Source organism: Phyllostomus hastatus, unplaced genomic scaffold (genome assembly GCF_019186645.2).
Source record: "Phyllostomus hastatus isolate PE091 unplaced genomic scaffold, TTU_PhHast_1.1 phas_scaffold_60, whole genome shotgun sequence".
In the NCBI taxonomy this organism is placed as follows: Eukaryota; Metazoa; Chordata; class Mammalia; order Chiroptera; family Phyllostomidae; genus Phyllostomus; species Phyllostomus hastatus.
The window spans coordinates 15,861,539-15,871,085 of NW_025334038.1; the positions used below are offsets into that span (position 1 = coordinate 15,861,539).

Below are 9,547 nucleotides of genomic sequence, written 5' to 3' on the forward strand. Positions count from 1 at the left end.
GTTCCACTTAAAGGTGAGATCATATGGTATTCATCTTTCAATGCCTGGCTTCTTTCAATTAGCATAATGGTCTCCATTTCCATCAATGCTGTTGCAGAGGGTAGGAGCTCCTTCTTTCTTTCTGCTGTGTAGCATTCCATTATGTAAATGTACCATAGATTTTGATCCATTCATTTACTGATAGGCACTTAGGTTGCTTCCAGCCCTTGGCTATTGTAAATTGTGCCACTATGAACATTGGGGGTGCATAGGATCTTTTGGATTGGTGTTTCATTGTTCTTAGGACATAATCCCAGCAGTGGAATTGCTGAGTCAAAAGGCAGATCCATTTTTCGTTTTCTGAGGAAATTCCATACTGTTTTAAACAGTGGCTACAGCACTCTGCATTCCCACCAACAGTGTGCTAAGGGTCCCCCTTTCTCCACAACCTCGCCAGCCCTCATTCCTTGTTGATTTGGTTATGGTGGCCATTCTGACTGTGCGAAGTGTGTTCTCACTGTGGTTTTAATTTGCATTTCCCTGATGGCTAGTGATGCTGAGCATCTTCTCATATGTCTCTGGGCCCTCTGTATGTCTTCCTTGGAGAAGTGTTTGTTCAGGTCCTTTGCCCATTTTTTTAAACTGGATTCTTTGTGTTCCTGCAGGGGAGTCATGTGAGTTCTTTATATGTTTTGGAGATCAGTCCAAGGTATCACTGGCAAATATATTTTCCCATAGAGTTGGTTCCCTTTTCATTTTGCTGATGTTTTCTTTAGCCGTGCAGAAGCTTTTTATTGTGATGCAGTACCATTAGTTTATTCTTTCCTCTCTGTCCTTGCTCTAGAGGACATATTGGTGAAAATATTGCTGCATAGAATTTCTGAGATTTTTCCTGCCTATGTTTTCCTCTAGGACTTTTACGACATCATAGCTTATATTTAAATCTTTTATCCACCCTGAATTTATTTTTGTGTATGGTATAAGTTGGTGATTGAGTTTCATTTTTTTTTTAGTGTAGCTGTGCAGATCTTCCAACACAATTTGTTGATGTTTGCTATTTTTACTTCATTTTACCCTTCTGCCCCCTTTGTCGAATATTAATTGATCTTAGGGACTTGGAATTATTTTGGGGTATGCTATTCTGTTTCATTGGTCTATGTGTCTGTTCTTATGCCAGTATACACTGTTTTGGTTATATTGGCCTTGTAGTATAGCTTGACATCAGGTATTTTGATCCCTTCTACTTTGTTCTTCCTTATCAACATGGCTGAGGCTATTTGGGGTTGTTTATGGTTCCATATAAATTTTTGAAATGTTTGTTCTGTATCTGTGAAATATGTTACTGGTACTTTAATAGGGATTGTGTTCAATCTATAAATTGCTTTAGACTGTTGTGTATTCATTTTCATTTGTTTCCAGAAACATTTTGATTTCTCTCACAATCTCATCATTAACCCATTCATTGTTTAATAGCATGCTATTCAGTCTCTATGAGTTTGAATATTTTTGAATGATTTTCCTTGAAGTCGGTTTCTAGTTTCAAGCCCCTTGGTCTGAGTTAATGTTTGATATAATTTCAATTTTCTTGAATTTGTTGAGGCTTGTTTTGTGTCCTATCAGGTGGTCTGTGTTTGAAAATGTTCCATGTGCGTTTGAAAAGAATGTGTATTTTGCTTCTTTGGGATGAAGACGCAAATGAAGAAGCATATATATATATATATATATATATATATGGAGTCCATTTGTTCTAATGCGCCATTCAGTTCCACAATATCCTTGTTAATATTTTGTTTGGAAGATCCATCCATTGTTGACGGGGAGTCACAATCCCCTACTATAATTTTGTTGCTGTCTATATCTTGCTTGAAGTTTTTCAAGATTTTCCTTATATATTTGGAAGCTCCTATGTTGGGTGCATATAGGTTTACAATAAATATGTACTTGATGGATTCTTCCCTTGAGTATTCTGAAGTGTCCTTCTGTGTCTCTTTTTATGGCCTATGTTTTGAAGTCTATTTTGTCGAAGATAAGTTTCGTTATCCTGGCTTTTCTTTCCTGTCAGTTTGTTTTTTCCAGCCCTTCACTTTCAGCTTGCATAGGTCTTTGTTCTGAGGTGTGTCTCCTGTAGGCAGCATATTTTGGGTCTTGTTTTCTTAACTATTTACCTACCTTATGCTTTCGATTGGAGCACTTAATCTATTTACATTTAAGGTTGTTATTGACAGGTACTTATTCATTGCCACTATACTCTCTTGTATGTGTGTTCCTCTCTCTCTCACTCCTTTTCTTCCTCTCCTTAAAGCAGTCCTTTTAGCATATCTCGCAATGCTGGTTTGGTGGAGGTGTACTCTTTGAGCCTTCTTTTGTCTGGGAAACTCCTTATTTTGCCTTCTATTTTAATTGAGAGCCTTGCTGGGTAGAGTAGTCTTGGTTGCAGGCCTTTGCTTTTCATTACTTGGATTATTTCTTGCCATTCCCTTCTGGCCCACAGTGTTTCAGCTGAGAAATCACCTGCTAGCCTTGTCAGAGTCCCCTTGTGTGTTACTTCCTGTTTCTCCCTTGATGCCTTTAGGATTCTCTTTGTCTTTGAATTTTGACATTTTAATTATGATGTGTGTTGGAGTGGACCTCCTTGTGTTCCTCTTGATTGGGACCCTCTGTGTTTCCTGGACCTGGGTAATTTTTTCTCTCGTCAGATTAGGGAAGTTTTCTATCATTACTTTCTCAAACAGGTTTTCTATCCCTTGTTCCTTTTCTTCTCCTTTCTATATTCCTACGATCTGAATGTTGTTGCGCTTCATGTTGTCCTATAGTTCCCTTAAGTTATCTTCATATACTGTGAGTCTTCTTTTGTGCAGCTGGTTTACCTGGCTATTTCTGTCTACCTTGTCTTCCATCTCACTAATTTGGCCCTCTGCTTCATTCAGCCTGCTTGTAATTCCTTCTAACGGATTATGGGTGGAAATGAAGATGGAATGGATAAGAGTATTTTTTCATTTCAGATATGGCATTCTTCATTTCTTCCTGGTTCTTCTTTATAGTTTCTATTTCCTTTTTCATACTGTTGTAGTTCTTACTTCCTTGTAGCCATCATCAGTGAGCTCCTTGGGCATCCTTATAACCATTCTTTTGAATTCTATATCTGATAGTTTACTTGCCTCCATTTCATTTAATCTTTCACTGGGGAACCTTCATTCCTTTTGGTTATGGAGTCTTTCTTTTTCTCCCCATTTTTGGTGACTCTTCTTGTTTGTTTCTGCAATTGAGGATGCTCTGTTTTGCCTGCTGTCTTTATACGGTGAATTTCTATGGTAAGGGTTCTGTGGGACTCAATGGTGTGGTCTCTTTGATCTCCTTGTCTGGATACTCTAGGGTTGCCCTTTCTTCCATTCATGCCAGCTCTCTTGCTGTACTTGGGCTTTACCTGTTGGTGGCTTCTTAGTTGGGTGGCTTTTTCCCCTCCAGTGGGCTTACTGGAAGTCACAACTCCCACCTGGTCTTGTATGCTCTTGTACAGGTGTCGGCTAACCAAGCAGTATTACCACACAACCAAACCTATGCCAGCAAAAAGAACCCCTCTACCACATCAGCAATCTCAACTGCAATTGAACTGAGACTAATAAAGGTGAAGAGAGATTGCATATATTATAAGGTATGTCAAAGGGAATATGAAATGACTAATGAGAGGAAAATGTTGTGTGCTAAGAGGGAGGAGAATTGATAAGAGTTGGGATAGACTGAAGGTGAAGAAAGGGAGAGAACAAAATTTAAAACATAAGTAAAACATGAATGGGTGATGGGAACATTGGGGTAAGAAAGTGGAAGTGTATACTCTGAGGTTTGAAGTAAATTGAGATGCTATTGGACCAATGGGAGCAAAACTGCAGAAAAACCACAGCAGGGTCAATAGCAACAACAGCTGAATGAAGCTTAATAAGGATAGAATGGGAATAAGAATATTGTAGAAAAGTGAAACGTGAATATGAGATATCTGCAGTAAAGAAAAATGATTATGAGAGGATGGGGAAGGAAAGTAATGAGTAAGGTGTAGAGCCCGGGTTTAGAGAAGGGAAAAAGGAAAGAAAAGAAAAAGGAAAAAGAAAAAAAAAAGGGAGAGGGAAAACAATGAAATAAAATTCCTTACTCAACTGATTGTGGGCAGCGTGAGGGCTGAATGGAGTATGACAGTGGGAGAGTATTCTGGGAATTTAAAGTACAAACAAGTAGTGAACAAATAGGAGTTCCTTTAGAGAAGTAGAGCAAGAACCATGATGTTTCACCCAACTGGCCACTGTTTATTAAAGGTGAAAAAGAAATAAGACTCTTATTAGAAGGGAAAAAGAATGTGAGCTGACTTAAGAATGAAGAGCACTTATGCTAGTTTAGGTGGAGGAGAAATAGTGTGAGTAAGGGATAGGAACACAGAAGAGCATGAGATAAAATGAAGTTTACCACAACAGTAATAAAGCTCAGGAAGATGGCAAAATGGATTAATACCAAGGAAGGATGCTGTGTGGGACTTGGAATAACAGTAATATGTTAAGAAATGTATAATCTGAATAAAAAGTGAAAGACCAAGAGTTCTGTGTTCTTTGGAATACAAGTGAAGTAAAAGAAGGAAAATTAAAGTGAAATATGAAAGAGAGAATAAAACAAACAATTCAAGCAATAAGAACAAACAAACAAACTAAATAAATGAAAGGAAGAGAAATTTAAAAATGCAACTTCTGTAAGACAGCAAAGTGAAATTTGCCTCAACTACTGGTGTTTGCCTTCTGACTTCTTTCCTGGGTCAGTCTCTGGTTTCCTCAGGGCTCCAGGTCTTATTGTCTTACTCTTGATTAAAAAAAAAAAAAAAAAGGCTCCTGCTGATTTTATGCCTGCCAAACTAGTTTTGCAGGTCTTCCCAGATCCTGCAGGCATAGGGTGGATGGGCTCTTTTATTTTCCTTTGCTGTCATTCTGCAAGGATGGGGGCTCAGTCTGGGCTACAATAAATCAGGTGCCCAGTTTCTAGCCCGTGCCCTCAGAACACTGTGTGGCCAGCACTGTCCACTCTGTGCATTTGCGCCATGCCAGTGCCGAAAATCCACCTCATTTTGTGACCTTTTGATTAATCTGTGAGATGCACTGAGTAGGAGCAAATCACAGCTTCCCTCTTCTCTCTTTTTATTGGCCTGGCCCCTGTGAGGTCCCTGCACAGAGGCTCAGTTCCACTATTAGAAGTCTCTCTGTGAGCCTCTGCCTCTCTGCTCCCTCTGTCAGCTCCCACTTTGATCAGTCACCTTTGATCAATCCATGAGGTGCCCTGAATGGGAGCAAACCACACCCCCACTCCTCTTGAGGCCTTTTCTTAACTGTCTAATATTTTTGTTTATTCACATGCTTGCTAATTTTTTTTTATTTTATATCGGGTTGGCCAAAAAGTTTGTTTGTTTGTTTTTTCTGTAAGATGGCTCTAGCAGCGCTTAGTTGTCTTTAACTTCATTCAAAACAGTTTTGTTAGATTGTATTATAACAGCTGTCATATTGGTGTGCATTTAAGAAAACCATCAAAATTGGTGAATTTTTGTGTAGCCATTTTGATATTGAAGATGGAAGAAAATATGCAACATTTTCAGCATATTATGCTTTACTATTTCAAGAAAGGTCAGAACACAACTGTAGGAGGGTGCATCCAGGGGGCCCCCAAAAGAAGGATTTGTAAAGGGGTCCAGAACTCAGGGTGTCCAGGAAATATTAGAAAGATATATAGGATGTCCTCACCCTCCACCACAGGTGTGAGTTGGGGGAAGGGACACATGGAGCAGGGCTATTGAGAGCTGTTTTGCATAGCAACAGCTTTGCAGCTAACCTCTGGTGTGGTCATTTAACACATCTATAACCTTTAACTGGTTGCATAGATATGCTAAATAGCTGTGGCCATGCTCTGAGCCAGGGGGATGGAGAGAACTTCCCCCCAAGATGTAACTGGGAGGCAACTCCCCCTAGTTACAGTGCCTGTGTGAGAGCTTGGAGATGATTGGCTCCATGACATGGGGCCACCCCTGCCCAGACTCATGATGGCAGCCCAGTAAAGCTGGAGGGATATGGGAGTGCTGGCAAGTGTAGCTGATTGTGGGAGGAGTCAGAAATGGGGCTGCAAAGGAAGATTGGCAAGGGGATTTAAACCCAGATGTGGCAGCCATTGAAGAGGGAGTCACGCAGCTTTGACAGTGGAGAGAGAAGCACGTGGCTGCAGCCATGTAAGGAGAACCACACACTTTTGGCACAGTGGGGACCCCCCGCAGTCTTGGTGAGAGAGAACCACATGGCTTTACCCAGAGTGGGGGGATGCCCCACCCCTGGCAGCTGTGAGAAGAATCACCATGCAGTTTTAGCAGAGAACCACCAGGCAGCTTTAGCAGAGAACCACCATGTAGCTTTAGCTGGAGATCCAGGTGACACAGCTGATGGTGCTGGGAACCGAGGAGGCCTCACAAACAAGCACAGATTACTGGGAGGAACCGGGAGCTGCCTGAGCCATGGACTTCTACTTTTTTTCCTGAGATGTGGTACCCCAGACTGGGCAAAGGGGAAAGGAAGGAGTATGTGTGTTTGTGGGTGTTTTAAGGGACCTTGGGATTTTGATCAAGACATTAAGTCATTACTCTTAAGTTTGTATAACTTGAATAAATAATTCCTTTCCTTTACACCAATCTCTAACATGGAGAGCTATAATTCTCTGGTGAAGGGAAAGGTGAACCTAGTAAGGGGGACCCCAGGAGAAAGGGGGGTCAATTTGGTAGCGTTGTGGGACCCTCTTCCCTGGTGGTGAATCAGGGAAAATCATGGGAGACCACATGTGCAGTAGCTTTAAAGTAACACAATTACTTCTACATGCTCAGTAAAAGCCCACCAAAACTAGCCAGGAAGGATCCGCCCTATAAGAATAGAGTCCCTCCAGCCCATGAGGTCAGTCTGTGCTTGGAGTTGGCCTACTCCCATGTTCTATGCTATAAACTCTGGGTGTTTGGTTCAATGCTTTGTCCCAATCACTAAGAACCTGGTTACCTGTGCACACCTGTGAAACAACTGCAATGCAAAAAAAGATTTGTGCAGTGTATGGAGAAGGTGCTGTGACTGATTGCATGTGTCAGAAGGGGTTTGCAAAGTTTCATGCTGGACATCAAATTTAGACATTAATTGAGAACAATCAATGTTCCACCATTTAGGACATGGCCGACATACTCAAAATATCCAAATCAATAAAGTTGTCACAGGTGGGCACAGGTAACCAGGTTCCTGGTGATTGTGGGCAAGGAATTGAACCAAACACACAGGGTTTATAGCATAAAGAGGGAGAGTGGATTTATTAAGGGATAGTACACGCCACAGAACATGGGAGCAGGCCAACTTCAAGTAGAGACTGACCACGGGGCTGGAGGGATTCTATTCTTACAGGGCGGATCCTTTCTGGCTAGTTTTGGCAGGCTTTTGTTGTGCAGGTACAGGTAGCTGTATTACTTTAAAGCTATTGCACGTGTGGTCTCCCATGATTTTCCCTGATTAGCCACCAGAGAAGGGGGTTGCACAATGTTAATTTATTATAATGCTATTATAGTGAAGCAGGGGTCATGTAGCATCTTCTGTGTAGGTGCATTCATGATTCACCATGATTCAGGGCTTTTCCAGAAGGCGGGAACAACTGGTCTTAGAAGAGGGTCTCTGTCCTGTATCGGAAGTCCTTTATCTTAGCCCTAGGGCATCTCCAGAGTTTCCTCCTTCCTGACTATCTCCTGCCTCAAAGCTATTAGTGAAAATGAATGATGTGTCTAACTAAACAGACTTTTTGGCCAACCCAATACTTGGTGGTATGGATGATATGTTATAGAGACAAGATATTGCACTGTCGTCCCTAAAGATTAAGGAATATTATTTAACAAGAAGATATACTACTGGCTGATCACTTTGAACTTCTAAAAGACTGGTTTTAGGTTTTGTTAGAGTGGGTCATTTCAGGTTTTTCCTAGTCCTAGGGTGAAGAACCCCTTAAATCTAGATTGTAATTTTTATTTGTAAAGTCTGGTGCTTTTAGAGTTTCAGTGCAAAGCCCAAAGTCTTTATCATGCTTCCCTAACTCATCTATCTCCTTTGTGGTAGGAAGTGGCTGAAATCTCTCCTTGGCTCTTGCAGCCTTCCAGATGTTTTACTCCTGGATTCTTTGAGACATTTCCATGTTTATCTGTACGTTAGTGGTCAGCCAAGGTTTTAAGAAAAGGTATCATCTAATTTTGGTGTTTGTTCCTTTGTAGTTCCCTCATTTCTGGGATTTATCTCCCTTAATTTCCAGATACTCTGGCAGCCTATATAGCTCTAGCCACAGGAACTGATAAGACAGCAGCTTTCTGCTTGAGCTCCATCTGCCATGCATAGACTGAGGAGTGCCCTTAGAGAAAAGCTGTATAAATGTAAATCTTACCTGGATGCTTCCTTCTATCAATGGTAAGATCCCCTCTACTTACTTCTCTCTTTTGATCACTCCCCATTGACATCAACCTGTTGACACCTTTTTACGGATTTTATGTATTTATTTTTAGAGAGAGAGGAAGGGAAGGAGAAAGAGAGGGAAAGAAACATCAATGTGCACCAGCTGCCTCTCACACCCCCCCCCCAGCTGGGGACCTGGCCCACCACCCAGGCTTGTGTCCTGACTGGGATTCAAACTGGTGACCTTTCGGTTTGCAGGCCAGCACTCAATCCAGCAAGCCACACCACTGAGGGCCAGACTGTTGATTTTTAAATATATATTTCATTTTTATAGAACTTATAAGTATTATAAGTTTACAGTAGAGTTAGGTCAGTGCAGGCTATTCTCTTTCTTATATGTTCTCAGATATTTTTCCCTCTTCTTTTTGCCTTTTATTTTTCCCTCTGTGGTAGACCAGTGTAGAATAGCAAATTGTAGAACTCTAAGGCTGGAGGAGCCCTTGGGCCATTGTTTAATGTCCATTCCATGAACCAAAATCTACTTATAACTCATCACCAATTGAATAATCTCAGGCCATTTTTTCCCCATTCCATTTTTAACACCTATTTTTTTGAGGCTATTCTGTGTAAAAATTTGCCTAATTTCTGTTAGGTCAGATTCAGTCAAGAATCCAGACAGATGCAGTGAGCTAAGGAGCAGGGTTTAATAATAGGAATAAGAGGGAAAATGGAGCCAGCCTAGGGAGTTTGGTGAGCCAACAAAGGGAGGTTAAAACTCACTTGGTTGTTCTTAGGGCAGGGCTTTTAAGTGCAAAAACCCACAAAGGGTAACTGGTTGGGGGTGTCAGAGTCTGATTGGCTAGAGCTGGTTGCTGGGTGCTATTTCTGCTCACCATTGTTCTTGATACATCTCATTAGGCTCAAGTTAAAGCCACATCCTGTTATGCTGGATAGGCCAACCTCAGACCCCAGTGTTAGCAGGGCCTCTGTTTGTCCTGGGTGGGGGCCTCAGGCAGTTTCCCAGGTAGCCATTTTCCCAGGCTACAGTTTCCCACAGTACAGTTTTCCAACCTGGTGGCTTCCCATTCCTCCTAGGCCTA

At 41.4% G+C, this 9,547-nt stretch overlaps 1 long non-coding RNA gene across 1 annotated transcript; it reads left to right on the forward strand.

Moving 5' to 3' along the window:
* The first annotated feature begins 3,159 nt into the window (after nt 1-3,159).
* LOC123810287 lies at nt 3,160-8,439 on the forward strand. The gene is made up of 3 exons (XR_006784233.1): nt 3,160-3,290; nt 3,497-3,631; nt 8,311-8,439. It is a non-coding gene; the product is annotated as an uncharacterized LOC123810287 (long non-coding RNA).
* Nucleotides 8,440-9,547: the final 1,108 nt, after the last annotated feature.